General features: G+C 27.8%; 1 protein-coding gene across 1 annotated transcript in view; it reads left to right on the top strand.

The window, feature by feature from the left end:
* Window positions 1-27,808, top strand: part of LOC123290617 (protein outspread) — a 449,936-nt gene that overhangs the window by 138,505 nt on the left and 283,623 nt on the right. The window lies entirely within an intron of this gene.

Genomic DNA, 27,808 nt, shown 5'->3' on the forward strand with positions numbered 1-27,808 from the left:
TAGGGATCGGTAAGTACAAGGAAATTTTATGTTATGTCATATTAAATATCCTGATCTATTAAGAAGAAATTCCGTCGAAGAAATTTTCAACTTGGCAATTCAAAATGGACACCTGGTATATAAGACACATAGTAACACCTATTAGGTAAAATAATATTCTTTATTAAATCCTGCATAATATAAAATCGATATTTTAAAATATTAGTTTTCAATTTAAATTAGTGGTATTAGTGATATTATACGTAACTAGAAAAACCTGTTATCATTTTTGTTCAAAATATATATAGTTTGTTCGTATTTATCGTATTCGTTCGTCTATTACAATAATTCGATGTAGTTTCATATCATGTTTATCGGTAATTTTCAATCGATTATTTTAACCAAAAATGTTAAATTTTTATTGAACAAATATTTCCTGTAAAGATATGATGATAAACTAAAATTAATTTGAAACCAAAAGTATTTAAATAACAAGCGCCAAAAGTTATTTAAAAAACATTTCCTGTTCTATGTTAAATGTACGTTTTTAAATAATTTCTGAAAGTTCACTGTTTTTTAGTTTTTTATAGGAAGGCATTTTGAAATCGAAAATACAATATGCATTGAATAACCAAAAAGCTAGCATTTTAAACAAAAGATTTTACCGGTTTGAGAGGTGTCTCATTTTTCTAAAATTCCGTTTGACTATGGGGTGATTTGTGGAAAAACTTGGTTTATTGTCTTGTTGGAACTTTTCTCAAACTATACATAATATAATATAAATAAGAGTTTTTGAAACTAACATATTCTTTCTTGAAAATTGGGTTTAAAATCTTACACTTAAATTACATAACACATTTACTCTAGGGTCATTCCTGGTAGATATTAAATCATGTATCACTACCACAATTAAGACGCATCTAACGATCACTCATATGGTTAAATCTATCAATCCATACACAGTCGAAAAATATTGCTCTCTCATTCTGGAGCAACAGGACTAGAAACAAGGGACTCTTTTCAATATTTGATTTATTTTAAATTTTTTCATTACAATATTTGTTAAAAAATCGTTTTTAAAAAATGTGAGTCTTTGAGACTATCACGCGGAAAAATTAGTATTTTAGCACAAATTTTTGAAGGAAGAGGGCGTGATATATTTTAAGTTGACATATATTTACATGAAACACATTAAGGAAGCATGTATACGGTATTACGTCTTATTGTATGTTTTTCGTAACTGTTGTGATACCAAGAGAACTTTTGTGGTAGTGATAGGGCTCAGTATTTTCATCAGTACAGTTCATTTTTACTTACTGGTACGAAAGAGGATACTCATACGAAAGGAGGAACTTAGATCAGTTGTCCCGCTGGGATTGTATTATTTCTGATATTATAATTCGCAGTTTTCTTTGAAATTATGTACTTACAATCTAAGTAGTTTTAATAATAATAAATAATGGGGTTTAACCCCCGTTTCTCTGATATAGACGCCTATAACAGAGGCCACCCACAACATTATTTATTAATCTTTATTTAACTACATCCATATATACAATTACATTTATGATGTGGGTGGAATCGGTTACTTCGTTCTTATCCAAGCGACGACAATGTGATCAATTCTACTGCCTCCATTATATATAATTGTTCACACTGCCGCTGCCTGGATTCTAACTCGCAACCGAAGCCTAAGTATACAAACGGTTAAAGTCTATCGCCTAAGACCCACTAAGGCTCTAGCATCAATAGTATTAATTTAAGCAGTATTAATATAATTAATGATTTTATAGCTAGCATCATCAATTTGATTTTCCTGTACTTCCACTTATTATTGTTAAACATAATATTTATAATATGAATTATAATAAAAGATGCATAATAAGAATATTTAACACAAAACACAGGTAACATACAAAAATAAGTGCCCAACACATAACAAAAACATAATTGTTCATGTTCTATAAATATATAATAAATATTATGATTCTAAAGTCTAAACTTGTAACAGTATTTAGTTACATTTATTATTATTATTATATTTATATTTGAAATTAAATACTTTATGTGAAGGTAATTTGGTGTTAATAGCATATCTAAAATAGTATGGATATATAATTGACGGTGAGAAATACAGAATGTCACCAAAAACAGATGCACTGACTGGTTAATCATTTTCATATTATAATATGGAAATTAATTTAACAAAATATATTGTTCTCTTAAATAAAAATATAAGAAACAACTGTTTTATGTTATAATTTTATGCGCGTCTATTAAGAATTTAATTAATAAATAAAAAATTTTAACTGCTGTTTTATTTTAATAATTTATATCAAATATAAATTATGTGACGTCACTCCAAGGACGGAGGGGGGGCTTCAAAAATGTGACCATCTGTGACAAGGGGGGTTTTTAAAAATCGTTAAATCGTAAAAGTTGAAAAAGCTTATTATGTTATTGTCAATATTGAAACAAGTTAATACTTGTTATATGCCATCGAAAATAAAAAAAATAAACTTAAAAGCTTTAACTTCTTTTTAACGTCCAATATACAATAAATATTACAGGTTGATGAGGTTTCTTTGGCACAAGACAACATAGATTTTTTGTTGTTGCTTACCATTTTCTCTACAACTTTCAAGTGGACACTCTGTATATAATTATTATTTAGCCGATAATTATTATAACTATAAAGACTTCCTCTTAAAGTGTACTAAATTATATAAACTTTCTTGATAATAAATACATTGAAAAGATAAATAAAATTTATCTTACAAACTTAAATAAAATGAAAAAATGATCACTAAGCAAAAATTTTTATAAAACAACGGAATGGGAAATTGCTGCATTTATTGTAAATAATAATAACTATTCACATGACTTGCTTAAAAATAGGGTTTCCATTTTGCATTTAAATGAGTTAAGCAAGATTTCACAAGAAAATGTTCATTGAATTTATCAATGTTTTATGAAAATTGATAGTTTTTAGAAACATAAATTTGTTTATCTTGGAAAAGAACTATTTTCTTCTTTTTTTTTTTTAAATATTTTTTTGTGCGAAAAGTCATAGATAAAGTAAAAACATGAACTTGAATTTATCAAAGCTACCTACATGAATTTATTTATGGTTTTGTTTACTTTTACCGTTTGGCTTTATTGTAAAATTTTCGCTGATCCTATTAACTCTGCAGAAAGATAATATATTTGGCTTTGCCCATCGAAAAGAAGGAAAAAATATTCTTCAGACAAGAAAAAAGTTTCTTGCGTCTACTGAATTTCTCAAAGAACTTTTTTTTTCTATTAAAATAGAAAAATATTGTTGGTTCAAGAAGAAATTTCTTATGCCAATAAATTTGTTTTTTCTGTGTCCATAATATTCTTATATATGTTAATCCATAATTATTCTTAAGATAAGAGAATAGTTCGTGCAAAATTTCAGCTGCTTAGATACTATATAGACGCGGTACTCAATTAGAGTCAGCCAGTAAATGAAAAAATGTACGATGGATTTATTCAAACTTGAGCAGAATTATTCCAAGTGTCGTTTAGCTTATGACATTCTAAATTGGACTGCCGAATATTATATATGTTTAAAATACTGAAAATCAGATTCCGATAAGGAAAGAAAACTAATTTTTGGGATATTCCAATCTTGAAATGGATTGTGTTTCTATTTTAATTTTATCGATCGAATATATGGTTAGTTTTCTCATGAAGAAAATTTGTATACTTTTTACAAAAATAGATTTAAAAAAAATTCGACTAAAAATTATAATAAATTAATAACATTACTATCTGGCAATCCTGTAAAATTAAAAAATTAAATATTTTAAGATTTTTGCTGCAAATACTAAATAAATTTTTTTACATAGTTTGCAAATTGAATAAATTTCACCTTGAATTTTGAAGGTTAGTAGTAGTAGGTATAGTCATATAGGTATAAAATAGTATGGATAAAGTTGTGTGTTGATTACTATGGTATTTATTATTAATGTATAGCAATAATAATGGATTATAATATTTTATGAAAACGATGAAATAAAAACTTCATATGCTGATCAAGCTGAATATAAACTAATGATTAAATTTAGTTTATAAATAATTATTAAAACGTATATTGTTGTTGTTTTTTTTTTTTTAATATATTATTACAAAAAAATTTTTGCTGGTACAATACCTTCATATAATTTTTATTAGTCATAGGGGAATTTGTTATTCATTTGGTCATTTAATTCAAGGAACGTAGGAAAAGTTTTATGTAGCTTTAATGTAAGAATTTGTTGCAACGAGTTGTATAATTTGATCAATAATTTTGTACAAATATGCAACAATTTTAATGCCAATATCGGGTCATCGGACCATCTTAGTCATCGAACTATTAAAGAGTCCTTTTAATTATTTTAATATACTTAACTTACCTTATTATTTCAATTAAGTTTAGAGTTAATACAAACGGTACTGAATTAAACTGTACCGTGCAGACTTCATTTTTTTGCATATTGACGACTTATCATCATTTACCGAAACGAACCTACGCGTTTACATGATTAATACTGAATTATATATAATTTCTATATTTTTTTTCACTAAAACAGCTTGAGTCTCGAACTAAAAACATGTCTTAATAAATGAGTTTATAATTATTTAGACAGGTATTATAGTTAATTATTATTTTTTGTTTCATTAATTTTTTTTACAGAAAATTTACAAACCTTATTGAAAATATGAAATACCACACCAGAGGTTCTCAATTTATTCTATTGCCCTTCTATTATTTCTATTATTTCGAGAATCAATTATTTTTCAGCGCCCCCTATATGTAAAATTTTACCCGATATTTTATGTTTGTTTCTAGCGCCCACAATAGGGCGATATTGTCCACTCTGATTTTTTAAAATAAAACAAGCTTCTCATGTGAGTGCGACCCTTATGGTTTTCATATTTAACTTCCCAGGTGATTAAAATAACTTGGCCTAAGAGCCAAAAATACTGCCATATTCATTATTATTTTAACAAGTCTGGTGTAGACGAATACAGTTAAGCCTTACATGTAAGGTAGCTATGCAAATAATAAAAATACTACATGGTATGCCATCGAAGCGATATTTATGAAAATGTGTTATCTATGGACAATCATTGTGAACAGACGTTATTATATATATTAGTTGTGAACATATTTGGAAATCTAGATTTGAAATTGATTTTGTGTGGAATAATTAATGTACCTTTGCATTAAACATTAAAGTATTCCAAAGTTTTCAAAGAATTCAGCTTGTGATGCGTTATTGTATCAAACCTACGAGGTGTAAAACGTTACATTATATTTGAACAGAGATGTGTTGCTTAGAGGTTAAAACCGCACTTTCTATGTAAGAGGTATTGAGATTAATACTCGGCACTGGTAAAAATATTTCGTAATCAATTATTGAAAATTTTTGAAATTAAAATCTACTATCGAAAAATGGATAAATTAATGTTTAATTTAATCAATTTTATCAAAATTTCCAGTTTCTTAATATTTACAGAAAAATTTCAAGTTTATTTTTCTCCTAAAGCCACTTCAACTCTCAAAATTATGCGTGTTTTTATTTTTAGCACATTTCTTAGTGTTATTACGCAACGATTGGCACAAATCCGTGATCGCTATTTTCTTTCACACATAAACATGCGTATACACACACATCAATTTAAAATTGGTGTGGTTATACGTTGCCTTGACCATGAAACGTAAAAAGTGATACTGAAAATTTTTCTATTTGGACTTTCGGGTCGATTGTAAGAATTCCTCTATACTGGAGAGTTGGTAATTAACAATAATAGGTACTCGTTTAATGTTTTGACATGCTTGGCATTGAAAACACAATAAAAGTAATGAAAGTAATTTTCAATTCGATGAATAGCGTCATCTTTGTGTAGTCTATATGAATATTAACTTCGAGGAATTTGTTTAACAGAATGTTGCTAGATAGTGAATAATGTAACTTTTTTTGTTGCATCCAAACAGAATTCTAAGAAATCATATCACCTTGAATTTATAATTTATTTTTAATCAAATATATATTCCAAAAAAATAACAAAATAAAGTTTATATTAGTATTCATTGATTTTCGTTCAAAAATAATTAATTATATTGGTCACGGTTTAAAAAATTTCCAGAAGTTGTTTTTTTTGGAACAAATTACGTTTATTTTTTGTTTTTACATGTTACGAATTTTCCAACACAAATAAGATCTATAGAATTTTTGAATCTATAGAATCACTTTGACAAACGAACTCACGAATGCACATAAAATCATACAGAATTTGGTTTGCCTAAAGCTACTTTTTTTAAAAAGCTTACCATGAATTTTGCCAGGCAATGTAAACACCGCCCAACTTACCATTTAAGGAGATATGCAAGGATTGAATAATATTAAGAATTTAAATAAAACTTTATAAATACATTTTTTGATTAACACAGTTTCAAAAATCACAAAAAATTCCTAGGTCATCGGGCTTTTTATTATTCTTTATCTTTCAAAGTTAGCTGAAAAAATAATGAATCATATATGTTATCCTTTTCAATTGAATATTTCTATATCGAAAAATTTAGAGAGTGTGGTAAAAAACTATCTAAAATATTTAGACAATCTTGTAGTTTATAATAATACCATAAAAATATGAAAAAGGTTGGCGATGATATAAAAACAAAATTTTAATTTAATTATGAATTTAAGATCCATCATTTCATAAACAGAGGCGACCATAGTTATATTGAGGATTGAAGAGAGATATCAAGATTATTAAGTTAATATGCACACAATATATTATATATTTTTGTAGTTGCGTGGCATTGTAAAGCTAAAAATAACATATTACTTGACTAGAAAGCATGTATTTGGTTTATATGTATGTACTATGACTTTTATACAATAAAACCAAAACTTTTTTACAATACTGTAGGGAAACAAACACCTTAACAAATATCATAGTCATCTGACAAGACTGACGATGATGGGGCTAAGCTAGAATTGGTTCACCAAGCCTTAGATTACCAGGCCTTTTCATTGTCTTGGCAAATGCTAATAAAGCATACCAAAGACCAAATAAGGCATATACCAAGTCTTGGCATGCCTCTACAATTGCATAGGCTTAACTGTACCATTTCAAATATACAGCACTTTATTAAATAAGTTGACATTACACATAGTCTAAAATATAAAATAAAATTACTATTTAAGTATTATTGTTTGATAATGATTATTGGTTAGTTCTCTTATTGATAGAACGGAAGAGAATTAGCCATCAAGTACACCGGTTTTTCTATTAAGTTGATTATTGTGGCATATTCTTCTATATACGTTTTTTATAAGTTGTGTAGCTATCTAACGATTACTTCTTAATGTATGGATTTGTTACTTGTAAGATTCAAATAGCCCAGCACAAATTGGCGCATAAATAAACAATATTATTCTCTAATTGAACTAATAATTTAATGTACATGCTCTCCTGTAACTTACAATTTAAGTGCCTAAATTAAAATTTCAATTTTCGTGTGCTTTACCATGAAAAACATATTAAAACGTAAAATTTATTGCATTCCTTCCCCCAGCTTAGTTGGTTAATGCATAACAAAATTAATTTAATTTATAGTTGTGATGGGCTGGTGTAATGCATGGTATATGCATGAAGGAGGTGCACTCAGCCTCTGAAATTCAGGAGCTGATAATTGAAATTATCAGCGGAAAGGTGGTAAAACACATATGTATCACAATGGACCTAACCTAACCTAACCTTCCCGAAGATGGTGATGATAAAGCAATAGTGGATAAACTCGTTTTCAGAAACACTTTTCTAAATTTGTCATATCATAATTCTATGTCGGTTTATTTCGGTGGTGGTGTTTTGGTGGAAAGTATCCCGATTAAACCAATATGAAATTGATGAATATCTGTATGTATGCTGTGATCCCGTAGGCAGAAACACAAACAAGCAGGCGCTTCAAAATTTAACACTCACCTTTTTTATCGGGAGCTGACAGATACTAAACAAATGTGAGACTTTTGATTGCTGGTCAAAAAGTATAAAAAATCCAGAAACTTCTGAATGAAGAAAGGTCTTGATGTAATACTTATATTTAGTCGTTCGCCAATTCATCTTAGACTAATATGGTAACTAATGTTAAGGTGGAAACTCAAGTTTATTAGTAGCTAGCTAAAAATATATGCAGGTTCAATACGAATGTACTTGACCAATACTTTACAAGGTCATTTTTACATTAATAATAATTGTAGATAAACATGCAATTATCAGAAAAATGAGTTCCTATAACCTTCGTGACAATAAATTCACGTCGAAATTGTGTATTAAATTTGAAAGTTAATAGTTATGATGAATTTTTTTGTATCTTTATATATGCCAAAGTTCATCAAACTGGATATTTTTAATAGCTTTTTCTATATTAACATATTACACCCCATAACATAATATGATAACCTTACTCTAGTATTACGGTTCTCATATGTAATAAAAATAATTAGAAATTAAATTAAATAGAAGCCGGGATTCGAAGTATCGATGAATATTCTATGTTTCAAATTTATTTACTTAATTTAAACCTTGCTTAGATGCGTTTCAATTGCTTTCTATTTACCAAAGCGTTAAATAATGTTTACCAGTTATTAAGCGCATTTCACTAATTATATGCTATATGCAAGTAAATGCAATTATATTTAACATGACTTTCAAATAATCTAGAAAAAAATCTTATTAAAGTAAAAACGATTTTTGATGCATTAATCACGTACCTATTGGTATTGATTGATAAATTTTTAATTTACATCAAGCATTTACATCAAGGCTATCATTTAAGCATGTTTTTTTGTTCAGATTAAAACCCATTGGAAAATATTAATTTCGTTTTACACTCGTTGCAAGTGATAAGTTTTATTTTGCCATTAAAATTATACTTCAAAAGAATATGGATTTCAACAATGAATGAAAAAGTATAAAAAAAGTATACAATAAATTAGCTAACTTAACAATTAATCCTAATCTAACAGTAATGTGCTGGATGGGCAAAAAATGTACATCCGCGGATATATTAATATGGATACGGCCTTGCATGCTGTGATGCGTCAGAATTTTTATTTATAGATAAAATTGTACCCGAACAATTTAAAATGGCCAATTTATTTTCAATTTGGTTTCAACTTCTTGTATTTGTTATAAAATTTAAAAAAATCATTCTAAAGATCCCTATCTGATCCCACGAAAAAAAAACGGATATGCATAAGGCTATTTTATTTGTTGCGGATAACCTCAGGCTCGGATACGATTTCTGATATTATGCACATCATGAGTGCCTATACAAAACAATATCACGAACAAAATGACAAGCAGGTTTGTAGCTTTTAGGGTATCTCGATTAGTCAAATCATAATTCTTATAATAAGTAAAGTTGTAGAAAATAAATTTTACTACCTTTGATCTTCGTAAAATTTTTTTTCAAGTTTATATTAACGACATTTAAGTTTAAACTTTACTTCTAAGATGAATATTTATTTCAAATTTATAATAATAATGAACATAAATCCAAAATAACAAAACCCATACTTGCGTAAGGGTTTATTATAAGGATGAACAATTCGACAGTAACGACACTCACTCGGTAAACAATAACAACTATTAATTAAATTAATTTTTGTTGTCCTGGTGGGAATAGAAAACTCAAGATAACATATGGAAGTGGTTACACCCACGGTTTAAGAAGCTGCCTCACTAGGGTTGGCGTTTGAAATCTAAGGCAATAAGTAAAAGATTATAGAAATATATTGTCTCTAACCGAGAAACTGCATTTCTTCATTCTTATACTTTTCATCAAGGATCAAGTACATTTTTTAAGTTTTTTTTTTTCGATTTACAATCAAGTGAAAACAAACAATTCATTTTAGAGTTAATTGTTGAAATACCATGTACTGTATTGTTCCCATATAATACATTCTATAAAATTTGTGCGTAATTTGCGCCCTCACGGGTAAACAGTGATGTTTACGAAAAAATGTTTCAAACGAAAGTTGTTTATTTGTAAATAAGGAACATTTTTTACATTTAAATTTTTGTTCTACCTCTAACGGTTTACAAGATGGGTCCTACGGACCCAAGACCCAATTGAACTATGTTGCCTATTTACTAACTCGACCTCACTTTTTATGTCCTAAGCATGCTGTAAAATTTTCAGCTTGATATCAGTTTTCGTTTTTGAGTTATGGTGTTGACAGGCAGACGGACAGACAACCGAAAATGTACTAATTTGATGATTTTATAAACACCTATACCAAAATTTTGTTCTTAGCATCAATATTTTTAAGCGTTACAAACTTGGGACTAAACTTAATATACTATGATATATTTCATATAAACATGGTATAATAATACAGTTTTCGTTATCTTCTTTATTTTCTATAATAATATTTGACTATATCTTTACTTTATAAATATAATTGCACAAGTAATTTTAGTTTAAAGTATTATAATTGAAGATATTTATAAAAATAAAAGAATGCGCGTTATGAGGTAGAAAATTATAGCTTTTCTTGTGAAACTGTGTGTAAATAGTACAGAAAGAGAGTTTCTGTGTTCATAATTAAATTATTAATAATTTAATACATTTAATAAAATATTTATATTTATGTTTTGTACTTTCTATAATATGATTATTAAATCCCATAAAACTTCCCGTGATCAGGTTTTTGATTCGATGAGCACTTAATGAGTCTTATATACAGCTACACCTTTATTAAAAACATTAAATAAATGCATGTCGTGTATCATATTTTTATATTATTTAAATATGAGACAATTATAATTAGTTAGTTGTTTATATTTTTGGTAATTTAAGGTATGTAGAGTATTATGTATTTAGAGAAGTATATAGGTTGGAACAAAAATTATAATTATAATAAAAATTAGGCGAAATTTAATAAATATTATTATTAACTTCCTAGTACGAAATTATTGAATTATAGTCTTTTAATTGTAAGTATACAGTTAAGAGACATAATAAAAAACATTTATGATTTTGGTTCGAAGGTGTTTTTGCGTCCTTTAGAGAAATGTATCATGTGCATGTATATTGGGTAAACATAACAAAGTCAATATTTTCTGTGTGTTCAGACACTTAGGAATAAGTGAAGTTTAAAATTCACAAAATTTAAAAAACCCCCGAAAAATTTTTAGGGTACGTAAATTACCTTTTTCCTTGAAGCCTTCTCCAAACTGAACTGATTTTGATCATCTCATATTTTTAGTTGTTCCGGGTGTAGAACTCTAAACTCGTACTTAAAACATGGCTAAGAACACTACCCATTAAAAAGTCTTTCAAATAAAACTAATAAATTCAAATGGATTAATCCGTTTAGGCGCTTCGATGCCACAGACAGACACACATAGCGTTCAAATTTATAACAACCCTTTTTTCGTTTCGTTGGTTAATAAATGAGACTGAACTGGTTGATAAATAAGTCAAAATAGCTGTATGTACTCCGTTAAACGGCCCCAAACTATTTCATGGGATACCAAAAATCACATTTCAAACTAAAATAAAGATGATACACGAGTCCAACTGCGGCTGGGCAAACACTCATGCCAAGAATCATGATTTGAATATAAGCATCAACAGGGAATATTCATGTATTTTTTTTATATTTTCAATTCATTGCTTACACCGTTATAACAAAGTAAAAAATATAAATACTGTTTAAAAATGCTGTATTTAAATGTAAAAAAATATTTAAAATACATTATAATTTTGAGATATTTAAACACAGTTTTTTGGCGCTCTCTGTTGATGACGTATAAGTACGTGATCTGTCAATTGGTGACAGTTCAATGTATAATTTACACTTAAGTATAATTTAATGAAATACCATATAAAATGTAAGTAATTAATATCATACAGTATGTCAACAAATTTGACAAACCCGTACTATGATGCCACGCTGTAGAGCTTCTGGATCAACTTCTATAGGAAATAAACTTTTACTCTTTACTTGAAAATTTTTATTCGCCCATCCTCTAACCGTGCGAATTGTATTACAAACAAAATAAATTTATTAAAAAAAAGAATTAGTCTTTTAAATTCTAATTTGGTTATATCGATCAATCAACAGACAAATTATTTTTTTTATAAACTAAAATGCATTAACAACTTCAATTCTAAATATAAACTAACCTCAATAATAAAATGCTTAATAATGTTCTGTCAAGCGTTTATTGTAGGTTAATTTTTTAAATCAGATTCCACACAAATAAAGCCAATTAAAATATCAATATAATCAATGATCAACAATTTTAGAATTCTAATCCATCTTCATATTAATAACGTTTATATGTAGGTACCTTTAAACATTTTTATACTTTCTTGGCGGTCTTAACAATGTTTAAAAAACTGTCTTGGTACAAATGTAGGTTTATTATTTATTTTTTAAAGGTCCGTATTTAAAAAATACGTTAATGAGAATAAAATTTTAATATTCACTTACAAATTACCTTTTTAAACCCCGAATTAAAAAGGGGTGTTATAAGTTTGACCGCTATGCGTGTCTGTGTGTTTGTCTGTCTGTGGCATCGTAGCGCCTAAACGGGTGAACCGATTTTAATTTTTTTGGTTTCATTTGAAAGGTAATTTAACAGAGAGTGTTCTTAGCTTTTAAGTGCGAGCTTACAGTTTCGAAAAAACTAAAAAATTGGCGATGATATTCAAAATCGATTCAGTTTGGAAAAGGCATGACGTATAATTTTAACATATAAATAATTACTATGGAAATTAATGGTCAAATAAAACTGGCTCAATTCATTTCGAAAAGTGAAGTGGTAAATAGTAAGGTAATTCAAAACAATAATTCAAAAGAACAAACTCAACTCAAATATTTCAATTTTAATTAAAATATTTCCAAAAATTTGTCCCAAAAAATGATAGCTCTCTAAGTATCCTTTTCATCTCATCTGATGTCCTTGACCATCACTTTGATAATGAGTTAAGAAGGAGTGTTATAAGTTCTAAAATGTTTATCTGTGCGTCTGTGTGTTTCTCAGTGGCATCGTAGCCCCTAAACTGTCGATCCGCCTTGATTGAGAACATTTTATAGTTAAGTTTCCAAAAATCGGTTTACAAAGAATAAATCGCATTTGTCGGGGGTTTTTTAAATATTGTGAATTTCACTTGTTATTTAATTTTAAAATATACAGTATATTGAAAATCTGATTTCCTTCGAGTGTGTATTTTATGGAGTGTTTCATCTGATGAGTCTCATTTTTACTTGATATACCATGCATATATGTAATATGCAAGGTATATTAAGTTTAGTCCCAAGTTTGCAACACTTAAAAATATTGATGCTAAGCAAAAAATTTTGGAATAGGTGTTCATAAAATCACCTAATTAGTCCACTTCCGGTTGTCTGTCTGTCTGTCGTCTGTCGTATGTCCGTCTGTCATCACGATTACTCAAAAACGAAAAGAGATATCAAGCTGAAATTCTTATAGCGTACTGAGGACGTAAAAAGAAAGGTCGAGGTCGTAAATGAGCAACATAGGTCAATTGGGTCTTGGTAAATCTTGTAAACCGTTAGAGATAGAACAAAAGTTTAAATGTAAAAAATATTTCTTATAAAAAAATACTCAACTTTTGTTTGAAACATTTTTTCGTAAATATCACAGTTTACCCGTGAGGGCGCAAATTAGGTGAAAATTGTATAGTGTGTAATTATGGGAATATCAGTGTATGTGTGGCATGTATGTGTGTGTAATATGATATGAGTCATCAACACTGTCTATGCATGGTATTTCAACAATAAATTCAGTCAATTGTTTGTTTTCACTTGTTTTTGAAAAATATTACTCTACCTATTATATGTGGAAAAATGGAAGGGTATGGTCTTACAAGGCTGCTTTGCCACGACGGCCGCTTTAAACGAGGAAATTTTCGATGACTTTTTGAAAAAAAATCAGATCTATTCCTTCAATTTCATGTGCAATTTTATAACTACGATCTTTTAAGATGGAGGATTTTGTTAGGATTATCCTAAAGTAAAGAAGGGCTTTTACGTTAAAATGATTCAACGGTGTGAAATCTTTTAGAATGGAAATCTGAATTTCTATGCGTGAAAGATATTTTGAATCGCATAGTATGTGGGTATACGGCACACTTAACTTTTCAAAACTTGAATACAAATTTGTTGTGTTTGATGATTTTATCAGAGATTTGATGTATGTTTTTAAAATGCATTTTTATAATTTGGACAATGGTACATTTTTATCGCGTTAGTTCTATTGTAGGTGTATTAGGGCATTCATAACTGTAGATATTTATTTTAGTGGATTTCTAAAGCTGAATTTCTTAACTAATGCTTAAATTAATAAATGTGACAAGCGATATTTAGAAGTCGTAAAAAGTATAATATATATAAAAACACGAAAATATATGATAAAGGCACTCTTTGGGGCATGTTAATTTGTGTAGAGTAAGTATATGTCATATCGATATACACTAATTTTAGAAGTTCAGCGCACGATCAAAATTTGGTAGGTCCGACTGTTGGTTATTTTTAAGTGTAGAATTTTAAGAGTACGAATTTGAGAGTAAAAGCTTGCCTTTAATAATCTCTCTAGAAGTTTTAGGTACGTTCGGAAATAACTTTTATTTTTTTTATACCTTCAACTATTTTTGAAATGGATATAGGAATATTTTAAACGCTTTTGAAATTTTTAGGAAGACGTGTTTAATTTTAAATTTTGAAAAAATTTGTAACAGGAGGCCAGCTAAGTGTCACATCAGCTCCAATGTACTTTTTTGATACTTGTCAAAATGATTCAAAATTGTCATAACATTTTTTTTAAATAAAATTGAAACATATACAATAACATCCTAAAGAACTAATATTTTTTTCGCAATTTTTAAATGAGAAAGTCTCTTTAACATGATAATTTTTTATGTGTTATTTCATTTCTAAGTATTTAAATAAGCTAGGTTACATATGTCACATTAATTTTATTGTTCATTCTTTTCTATCCGTTACAAGAAATATTCAATTTTAACAAGTGAAAACAAACTGAGTTAACTGAGTTAATTGTTGAAATACCATGTATAGGCAGTGTTGATAACTCTGTCACATTTCACATACATACATATCTGACATATTTAACTGAATAACGTCAGAATAACGTTCATATTTTGCATACTAGTAAACATTTTCACTTGTCCATTCGTAAAGTGAGAATTCTTCATCTGAAATGATAAAAAAAATTTAGTCCGATCCCCTATTTAGTAAAATTTTCAGAGGTATCAATTTTCCTCAAAATTTCCATAACATTCTACAACATTCCGCTTTCTTCGTACTTTTCAATTTTCAATGAATTTTTTTCTAATAAATACAGAATATTCTGTAATATTTTCTTAGTCAAGAGTGTCATTTGTATTCCAAAATTTCCTCTGTAAAAGAGAATCGTTAAAAAAAATTTTGTATCCATTTCCACACTACCATTGAGGTAGGATACATCAGCGCGTTTTTTTTTACGTGGTATCCCCTATAGGCCTAATCCACGATCTTTTCCTTCTGTTTAAGTGCATCCGGTTACATTTAAACAGAAGAAAAAGATAAATAATCATCCAATTTGTCGTGACCGGAACATGACAAATTGGATAACATTATCGCAATTCCTAAAAAAAAAAATTACAGGACAGGTATTCCTAAAATATAAGAAAGAGATAAAAAAAACATAAATATCCCTGAAAAAAAATTCAATTATTTTAAAAAGAAAAGGAATAAATAAAAATTGCTTAATTTACAATAACCTTTATGCATAAATATTTCTGAAGGTCCATTTGACTTAACCATATCAACCTAGTTATAAGTAGACTTACCCCAGAATGAAACCAATCCAAAATATCACAGGCTATAACACAGGCGAAAAATCCATGCAATCAAGATCATTTTTTCCGTACATTATCTGTCTAGATATACCTAACTCACTTTAAGTGATGACTGCGCACGTTGCAAGTTCCGTCTCAACGTCATCATGAGTTGATACAATCCCCTATCGAGGCGCTTGGCTTATAGACAGACATAACGAGAAAAAATTGATTTTTGACTACACAATTTCTCATAGTGTTATAACACATGCAACAAATCGAACGAGTTTTTCCTGAGAAACATCATACTAACCTTAGTTAGTCAACGTCGCTTCTCAGAATTTAGGGCAGACCGAATTTACAAATTTAAAATAATATATTTAAAAAAGAAAATAAAAAAAATTTAAAAAGAAAAATTAGGCAATTTTTCAACCCAGTTATAAGTAGACTTACCCCAGAATGAAACCAATCCAATATATCACAGGCTATAACACAGGCGAAAAATCCATGCAATCAAGATCATTTTTTCCGTACATTATCTGTCTAGATATACCTAACTCACTTTAAGTGATGACTGCGCACGTTGCAAGTTCCGTCTCAACGTCATCATGAGTTGATACAATCCCCTATCGAGGCGCTTGGCTTATAGACAGACATAACGAGAAAAAATTGATTTTTGACTACACAATTTCTCATAGTGTTATAACACATGCAAAAATCGAACGAGTTTTTCCTGAGAAACATCATACTAACCTTAGTTAGTCAACGTCGCTTCTCAGGATATAGGGCAGACCGATTTTACAAATTTAAATTAATGAACTGATATTTAGAGTAAAATAAATTGAAAAAAAACAAAAATATCTCTGGGCATAAAAGTTAAAAATTGCTTAATTTGCAATAATATTTATGCATAAACAATTAAAGAAAGTTCTAGGATAGGATATGATAAAAAAAGATAATTCTAGGATAGGATATGAATTTTACAAGTCACAAACACAGAATTATACAAATGACAATGTCGGAGATGAAAAAGCATAAATATCTCTGGAAAAAAATTCAATTATTTTAAAAAGAAAAGGAATAAATAAAAATTGCTTAATTTACAATAACCTTTATGCATAAATATTTCTGAAGGTCCATTTGACTTAACCATATCAACCTAGTTATAAGTAGACTTACCCCAGAATGAAACCAATCCAAAATATCACAGGCTATAACACAGGCGAAAAATCCATGCAATCAAGATCATTTTTTCCGTACATTATCTGTCTAGATATACCTAACTCACTTTAAGTGATGACTGCGCACGTTGCAAGTTCCGTCTCAACATCATCATGAGTTGATACAATCCCCTATCGAGGCGCTTGGCTTATAGACAGACATAACGAGAAAAAATTGATTTTTGACTACACAATTTCTCATAGTGTTATAACACATGCAACAAATCGAACGAGTTTTTCCTGAGAAACATCATACTAACCTTAGTTAGTCAACGTCGCTTCTCAGAATTTAGGGCAGACCGAATTTACAAATTTAAAATAATATATTTAAAAAAGAAAATAAAAAAAATTTAAAAAGAAAAATTAGGCAATTTTTCAACCCAGTTATAAGTAGACTTACCCCAGAATGAAACCAATCCAATATATCACAGGCTATAACACAGGCGAAAAATCCATGCAATCAAGATCATTTTTTCCGTACATTATCTGTCTAGATATACCTAACTCACTTTAAGTGATGACTGCGCACGTTGCAAGTTCCGTCTCAACGTCATCATGAGTTGATACAATCCCCTATCGAGGCGCTTGGCTTATAGACAGACATAACGAGAAAAAATTGATTTTTGACTACACAATTTCTCATAGTGTTATAACACATGCAACAAATCGAACGAGTTTTTCCTGAGAAACATCATACTAACCTTAGTTAGTCAACGTCGCTTCTCAGGATATAGGGCAGACCGATTTTACAAATTTAAATTAATGAACTGATATTTAGAGTAAAATAAATTGAAAAAAAACAAAAATATCTCTGGGCATAAAAGTTAAAAATTGCTTAATTTGCAATAATATTTATGCATAAACAATTAAAGATGGCTCATTTAATCTTAATTTACCTTTATTAACATAAACTTACTTAGAAACAAACCCAAAAATGAAATTTAAGATTTGGAATTCAAATGAAGGGAATAGATAAATGTCAAATAAATAAGCTATTCATAGTGAATAGTAAAACACACACTCAAATTAATTATATTACTAAGAATAAATTATCACATGAGATTTAGAAAATAAAAATTTTACTTACCTGGATTTTGAACTCCATACCTGTGTAAGAGGAGTAGGACTCACTATACTCTCTGCCACACGACTTGATGTAAAACTGGACCAACCTAATGAATAAATATATTTTAGTGATAAATAATTAAAATAATTAAAAATAATTTTATTATTAGTGTATGTACAAATATCAGCCAATTGATTCTCTGTAGGTATATGTTCAATTTTTAAATTATCTTTTTTTAATTCTGATCGAATGAAATGGTATTTAATGCCAATATGTTTACTTCTTTTACTTTCCCAATTCTTAACTTATTGAATACTTGATTGATTATCCTCAAAAATTACTGGTTTAACGATAATATTAAAACATTCATTTTACAAACCGCAGCTAGCTAATGCAGCAATATTCTGTTTTTTAGATTTTCAAAATATATTATTTCCAAATAATTGAAGGGCGTACATGCGTCAACGATAATAGTAGAGAAATAAAAAACAATATGGTAATGCGATAGTTTAAATGATTTTCTATGATTTAAGACAAGAAAAAAAACCTGTTATCGAATTATTTTCATTGAATTTTAAGTTTAAAAAATTGACTAAAAGTAAGATTTAATATGGGACTAAATGGAAAATATAAATACGATATTTTTCTAAAATTATATCGATACCAATACTTTTTTTTACAAGCTTTTACCAGGTAATAATTATTTAAACTTTTAATAGAATTTCAAAAAAATTTCTATTAATTTAAAATTCTTTAAAAGTTACATACTGTTTCCCTATGAACGCACGTAGCAAAACAGGTTCACGCATGTACGTGAACTTAAATAACATTTCATTCGATCAGAATTTAAAAAAAAAATTGATTATATACCTACAAAAAATGAACTGGCTGATATTTGTACCAAAGGTTTATCAAATCAAAAATTTCACAAATTTGCTAAGTCCATAGGAATCTGTTTTGTTTGAATTGAGCGGAGTGTTGAAATCAATTGAATACAAGTTTAGTTTTATTTATTATTTTGATAGAATTTTTTTCGATATTTAGTAACGGAGTTGTTGATGAAAACAATAATATTAAAACATTTCATTAATATTATGAATGTTCAAGTGATTGTAGAGATATTTAGTTATTCATTTAAGGACGTACATTCATGAGACTTGTAAGTAGACAAATAAAAATAATTATGATGATAAAAAAGTTTAAATGATTTAAGAAAGAAAAAATATACAATTATATAAATTAATCGAAACGTAATTAATGTTAAATTTTAAATTCAAAAAGTGACAAAAATTAATTTTTAACATAGGTTTAAATGGAAAATATAAATCGATATTTCTCAAAAATTATATCGATAACTATACTTGAAACTTTTATCAGTTAGTAATTATTAAAAATTTTAATAAAATTTAAAAAAAAATTTCAAAATTATTTCTTAAGTTGATGAATGAACGTTCTTAAATAAAAATTATAATTATTAATATTAAAACTGTGTGTTTATTAGTAAACTCTACATCTAAAATAACACTAACGTCAAAAAATTTTATGAAACCATAGTACATATTCATTTTGTTATATTTATTATAAATAAATTTTGTATAAATTAGATTGAATCTCTTGGGAATAAATGTAAGCTCGAAAAATAATGAAATCAAATAAAAAAACTTGTAGTCGTACACTAATAATAAAACAACTAATTCTAGAATGTGATTTCAATTGGAAAAAATAAACAAGTGACTCAAACATAATTTTTGTGTAAAAAAGTATTTAGACAAAATATGAAACAAATTAAATATAATATAGAATTTTACAATGTACAAAAAAAGAATTAGAAAAATGTAAATTAAAACAAAAACTTACTCAGAAACAAATTCGAAAATGAAATTTGACGTTTGGAAGTCAAATGAAGGTGAAACACAAAGCACAAATGTAACCAACTAACCACTATGAACGATGAAACACTACTGACCTAATGAATAATTTTGATTGACCACACCCGAAAAAAGCGCGGAAATTTAACACGCATTTAAATTAATGAAATTAATTTGAATAAATCAGAACATGAAATGTAGAGAAAAAATTTAAAATTTTTATTTGCCCGAGCTTTGAACCATAGACCTTCGATCTACGAGTCGCACCCGCTTAACACCGAGCTGCGACACCTCTTATATGATGAAACAATATCAAGAGACATTATCGGTGATAAAGCTGTACAAACCTAATGAAAAACTTTGAATGACTAAAACACCTGTGGGATTGTTACACAAACTTAAATTAATAACGTAGGTGAAAAAAAATTTTTTTACCTTAGTGGGTTTCGTACCCACGATCTTAGTACTACGAGTCGGACTCGCTCACCACTGCGCCATATGACCCGATATATATACATACAATTTAAACAGCCAATATCAGTGAGAAAATTATATTAACCTAATGAATAAATAAATTTAACTTATTCCAAGATAAATGCGTATTCAAAATAATTTAATTGATTTGCAAAAAATCATATTAATAAATTCATTTAAAAAAAATTAAAGTTTATACTTATCCGGGATTTGAGTGAGAAAACCGAATAAGTATAAACCGACAACACATCCTTCTAAACCGAAACACATTAAGTCATTCGGATACAGTGTAGTAATAACTATTCATAGACCCTATTTATTAAGAATTTTTTGCTTCTATTATAAAATGTTCTATTACAAATATCAGGTTTTTCCTCGGTTTTACTACATTTATGTTGTTGTAAAACTGTCTCTTGTATGAAAAGTTTTCTTACAGATTTCACATGATTAATAATTTTTTTTTCTACTGTAAATGATTAATAAAATGATTATCATTACATGTGATGAGTGTTTATGTGACTTAGATGTGTTGTAATTGTTGCGATTTTAACGAAATCAAGTATATATTAATAATATACTCAGATAAAAACTTTTAATCGTTTTCCTTAAAATGTGGTTTGTTAAAACAGTTCCTACGATTCTGAAAAAACCATATTTACTCAAAGAGTTGTTTTTGAAATTATAAATAGTAAAATAGGAAAATGAATCTAATTTCGCCTTAAACCTTGGTTAAATTGTTTTTTTTTGACGTCACGTAAATAACAAAAGATATTCACTTTGATATTCCTATATTAATACATACTATAAAATTTGCACCTAATTAACGCCCTCGTGGGTAAACAGTGATGTTTACAAAAAAATGTTTCAAACAAAAGTTTTTTATTTTTTTATAAGCAACATTTTTTACATTTAAATTTTTGTTCTATCTCTAACGGTTTACAAGATGGGTCCTACGGACCCAAGACCCAATTGACCTATGATGCTCATTTACGAACTTGACCTGACTTTTTACGTCCTAAGTACGCTGTAAAAATTTCAAATCGATATCTTTTTTCGTTTTTGAGTTATCGTGTCCACAGACGGACGGACGGACGGACGGACGGACGGACGGACGGACAACCGGAAATGGATTAATTAGGTGATTCTATGAACACCTATACCAAAATTTTGTTCGTGGCATCAATATTTTTAAGCGTTACAAACTTGGGACGAAACTTAATATACTATGTATATTTCATATATACATGGTATAAAAATGTTCTGCTTTAAAAAATCGTATATGCCCATAATTATTAAATAAAGAGTGGAATGAATGCGTATTACACAGACTTCGGGGAAAAATACAAATGTTTAATTGATTCTCTCTTATATTTTATGGTCTGTTAAATTCGACGCCCACAAATTTATTAGCAAGTAAATTCTATCGATTCCATTTGTCATTATTTACTAATAATATTAAGTTCATCTCTAAAGAATATATAGTATGACATCATGAGACCACATTTTGTATTCCGCGAATGATTGACTAAAAAAAGAATTTATACATCAACCAAATTTACATTTTATGTAAATATAAGAAGTGTTTTATGTTGACTAATGAATGTTAAATATAAATTCCAGTAGTTAATATAATAAATAAAATATATATGCGTACAGTTCAATATAGTAGCCCAGTGGTTAGCAGTTAATAATAATCTTCTTAATAATTATTTATATTATTGACCATATACCACAATAATTATATCTATCTACTGTTAATCGATCAAATGACTAATCATTAAATTATGTATACGGCTTTGATTATTTTTTGTACATGCTAATTTTAACATCACAAGTGGCTTTTAAAGAGAATTTTTTTTAATATACAGGTTGCGTCACTTTTATTGGTATATAATTCAATATCCTTGATGCCCTTAAATTATGCTCCCAATTTTGCTTTTATCATGCATTCTCTAAAATTAATGAATTTTAGATATTTAACTATCCGTAGTTCTACTGTCTACAGGTTTTTTTTTTTTTTTTTTTTTATTAAGCTTTCAACTTACATCAAGTAAATTATTAAGCTACAATACATTAATACAATACATAATTACAATACAAAATTACAACACAAAATTACAATTAATTTGTCCAAAAAAAAAGGAGCGGTAAATGAGCTTTATTATATGTGCAAATTTGTACAAGTAACCGTTAAACAAAAAAAAAATATCAAGACATGTTGTGTCGTGCGCTTTATCTATATTTTCAGATCACAATCATCCAGAAACTTTAATATGTGTTTGACTGCTTTGGTGTTAGGATGAGCGAATACGGAGTTAGTGTCCAATGGCAGACAGATCTTATCTTTCGTCAAGCAGTTGATCAACTTCCGTCTATTGTTTTCAAATAAGGGGCATTGCCATACCACATGATTAAGAGTTTGTTCTGGATACCCACAGTTACAATGTGGGTCTTGAACAATTTTCACTTTGTGAAGTGAACTGTTCAGATTATAGTGCCCAGCGCGACATCTATTGATTGTCACAATTTGCTCTCTTTTATATTTACTGGAGTGAAACCACGGCTTAGGTTTTTGATTATGGTATATTTGAAAGTAGCTTCTTCCCTTCTCTTCGCCTATTGTTTCTATTTTTCTATTATTGCTCGCTTTTATTGTACTTTTTAAAAAACATTTTATGTCGGTAAATGGGAGTAAATATTCCTCGGGGTTATTTTCAGTTGCTCTTTTGGCGTAGAGATCAGCACTCTCATTACCCTCGATGCCAATATGGGATGGTATCCAAACAAATTTAATATTTGTCTGAAAAATATTATTTTTATAAAATTCGGAAACTTTTTTTCTGATTTCTAAGATGTAAAAGTTTGTTTTAATTGACATATTGGGATTTTGGAGAGACTGAAGAGCACTCAGAGAATCCGAAAATATGAGGAAGTTTTTGTTTTTGTTCCTAGTTGCAATATCGACGGCATCATTAATTGCTATGCATTCTGCTGTATATATTGAGGCGTGTCTACAGGTTCCAAGGACAAACATCGATTGTCCCTTTTTTTTAGATACACATTATATGTACAAACTAGATAAAAATATGTTTACCAAGCCTATTTTTTATTGAGACAATCAGCACGCTTAATTAATTAAAAAAATTGGCCACGTAGGAGCTGCGTTAGCTAAGCGAATTCCTTCAGATATTGAAGAAATTACATATTTTTGATTTTTCTCATTAACGAACTTGACCTTTGAAATATCAAAACCCTTCTTCATATCAAATTTTATTCAAATCGGACTATTCAAATTTGGATCTGAGGCCTTATTTACGAGATAATTAACCTGCTCTTATATTAATAAATTAACAAAAAACATATTCATCAAAATAAAATTAATGCAACAAAATACTACTTAAACAGAGAATGTGTTTCGTCTGTGAAGGATTGACCTATATAAAAAAATTACTACAAAAAAACTGTATTTGGGTACTTATATTATTATAACAACTAACTCATTAAAACCTAATTTTATTACACTCCCTTTCTTTGTAAACTAAGTTTTGAACTCAACCTATCGTGCGCCATGAATTTGTTCGAAACGGATCATGTGCTAACGGAAAATCCACATTCCACACTATGTATATTGTGTTGAAATTGTAAGTTGATACGATGTATAACATTTTGTTGTGTAAAAGCTTTTTTTCTTGTAATTTCGCATTTAGATCACTCCTTCACACATCCTCTGTTTAAGTAATGTTTTATTGAATGAATTTTTTTTATGAATGTATGTGCAATAGCTCCATTAACCAGCAGTAATTTATGGAATAAGTAGATAATTAAAAGAGTATGCAACAAATTCAGGATTTTGTTCACAGCTTGCTGAAACCCGATTTAAGCCGTTTCAATGTATATAAAATTGCAAATTTATGTACAATTGAAAAGAATACAATTATTAGCTTTGTAAATATTAGATTATAAATTCCTCCCCTTTGGTTTCGGAGAACACTAAAATATATTAAAAAATTAATATTAATTATATTAATATTGCGAATTTTTATTGGCTTTTAACATTCGAAGACATGTAAGGGAGAAAATACATCGAATTAAGTCTCATATCCGGCATCATTTTACCCCACTCTCCATTCTTTGCGTCATTTTATTGATTTTCAACACTCGGATACATAAAGGAGAAAATTTATTGAATAAAATCTGGTTCCTGGCACCATCATTGTGATAAAATAATTAATAGACGACAAACTTATTTCCCAGAAATTTGCGTACTAGTAAAATTTTTATTTTATACTTCTCTTCCTTCTCGTACCTACCCTATTGTAGAAAACTATTGATTGATCGAAATTATTCTTAACTTTCATCATCTGTACGATTATCAAAATATAGAGGGCTTTTTTTTTGTAAAAACTGCTGGTCATTGAAAAATGACTTTGATATTAAACTTGGTACTCAGATGTTTTTAAATAAAATGTTAATGTTCTCATATATGAGTGAGCACTTATATTTAAGAAATTATATTAATTTCAAATCAATTAAACATAAGATGTCAATTTATATTTTTAATACTTCTATAATTATAATAATTAGTCATCAATGAAACGTTATATGTTTGAATAAGACCATTACCAAACGATTTAAAACGGTACATTATCTATTTGTTGGTTACAAATCAGATATTGAAAATTACCATAATAATATAATTTGCACAAAACTCCATTAGTCCAAACTTGATAAATAAATATTATTCAAAGAAGTGAATGTAAAAGTCAAAAGATCAGACTGGTTGAAAAGGCACATCACATAAGATTTAAATGTTTTCTAAATATTTCATTATCAATTTTATTCAAGTCCGTACACCTCTTCATGTTCCTTTTTAAACCATGTATATATCAAATAAATCAAGGTATATTAAATTTAGTTCCAAGTTTGAAACGCTTGTACGCACGATAACTTTAAAACGAAAAAAGATATCAAGCTGAAATATTTATAGCATGATCAGGACGTAAAAAGTACAGTCGCGTTAATCTTTTTATAGTATCAAGAAAATTTGAAATTCCATCCTAGAAAAAACGAAAATATTTGTTGACCTTACACAAAATTACATGCGTTCCATATTCGAATAACCAAATAGAATAAAAATTAACATTTTTATGCATTTCCTTAAAAGTGAAATTCATAGTTTTTATATTAAATGTGGCATGAAATTTCTTTAAAGTTTCTGCTTTCTATGCTGTATTTAGAAAAACTATTAAAATTAATGACCAATAAATATTTTATTATTAACCGTTAAAATATGAAAAAAAAAATTAAAATGTATAAAGAAAACAATTATATAATATTACATATAATAATTTATGAATTATATAAAATAACAATAATTTTTTAATGCATCTTTGCAATTTACTTTTAAGGTCGCAAACTCTATAAAATGTAAGGGTTAATGGCAATTTTTTTATTGAAATTATAAAATTAATTGAATTTTGTTTTTATTGTAAAATTTTTCATTACAAAATCATAAGCTCATCGTATTAAACTCTCCTTGATAAAGCTTTAACATTTTTTTATAGAACGCTAAGTGGGCTAAAGCCGAATGATCGAGAAATTTGATATTTCAAACATAACATAATAATTCATACTTTAAACATAGTATCCAATGAATTCAACCTTTTAACTAAAACCATAAGAAAATATTTTTGCTTGAGTCAATCGTATATACTACTTAAAAATCTTGAAATGAGCTTCCTAAGGGATGCTAATCGATAAAAAGGAATTTCATGTACTCAAAATTACGTAAAAATAACTGTTATTGTAGTTAGAAACTAGTAAATAATTTACATTCAAATGAGAAAAATTTTAATTATTATTTTATCGATTTTTTTAAATGTTTTGGTTTTTGAAATTTTATATAATTTAAATAATAATTTAAGATATTTATCGTACGAGGTGCGCGCTGAAATTACTCTGTAACTAGGTTCTAATAAAAATACCAATAGCATTTTGTCCTAAATTTGAAATATTGGTTTATACGTTACATACATATTTTTCATTTTCAAAAACCCATTCAAATTTACTTCGAAAACAGTTTAGAGTGTCATGGCATCTTGAATGACATCATGACGCGACGTACCCAACAAACATTTTTGTGTATTTAAGGTAAAGTAGTTGTGATCAAGTAACCTGAAATGTAATGTTGTTAAATAGCGTTTCAAATGACGTGACTTAATACTTTTACAATACGTCTGATTGTTTGCTCTCAAGTGACAGGATGCAAAATTTTACTAACATTATTTTCTAAAAATAATAATAATTATTTTGTGTTTTGTTATATACATATCATGATTAATCATTAGAATCTTTTATCCAACCGATTTATGTTTCGTGGACAAAAGCCTATTACTTTTATGCAAATTTTATTTCATTTAACTTGGTTAATTCGGAGAATTCAGGTAGCTAGAATTCTTCATTTTTTCATTTGTTTTTAACAATTTTTTTAGTTCTTAAGCACAATTTATTTATTATTAATTAATTTCAGTTTCCAGTACGGTTTAAAATGAACAATTTTCAATAAAACTTAAGTGCTTAGAAGAATATTTTCTCTTACATTAATTGAGAATGTGTTTCTACATTTAAAATTCTAGGGAAAAAAACGTGAAAAAGAGTTTAAGTTTCGTAGTTTCGTGCCTTTTTAACGATAACAATTACAATTACAGAAAACAAATTTGTGCGTAATAATAAAAAATAAAAATATTTATAATTGAACTTTTTGTAATATGAAAATTTTATCGTTATTGAAATATAAAAAAAATTAATAAAAATTTCAATTACATCATAAGAATAATTATTATTAATAACAAACATGATGGCTATTACATATTTTGAATATTATTTCCAATATATTATTTGTTTTGGAAAGTGTTACAAAATTTTGTGCCATATTAACCTAATTATTGCACCTACCTTTTTATGTTAAATAATTTCCTTTCATTATTGTAATTATTAATAAAAAAAATTTAAGTTTTTTAATTAAAAATTTTTTTTTAAAGTAATTATATTTTGCTAATTATTCTCTGTGTACTTCATCTTATTATCTCTCTTTAATCTATGAAGTTAAACGTGTATTGTGCTCCTTATTTGGCTTATTGGATTTCAGTTTTTTTCTGTAGTTTATAACGGCAAAAATATTGAATAATTTCATGTTTTTAAAATATGTTAACTTTCTTTGTGGTATAAGAATTAGATACAGTTGTTTCATTTTTAATCAATTGACCATGAATTCAATGTTTGCTTGATCTTTAATAGTGCGTATTTTTGG

Source organism: Chrysoperla carnea, chromosome 1 (assembly GCF_905475395.1).
Source record: "Chrysoperla carnea chromosome 1, inChrCarn1.1, whole genome shotgun sequence".
NCBI lineage: Eukaryota > Metazoa > Arthropoda > Insecta > Neuroptera > Chrysopidae > Chrysoperla > Chrysoperla carnea.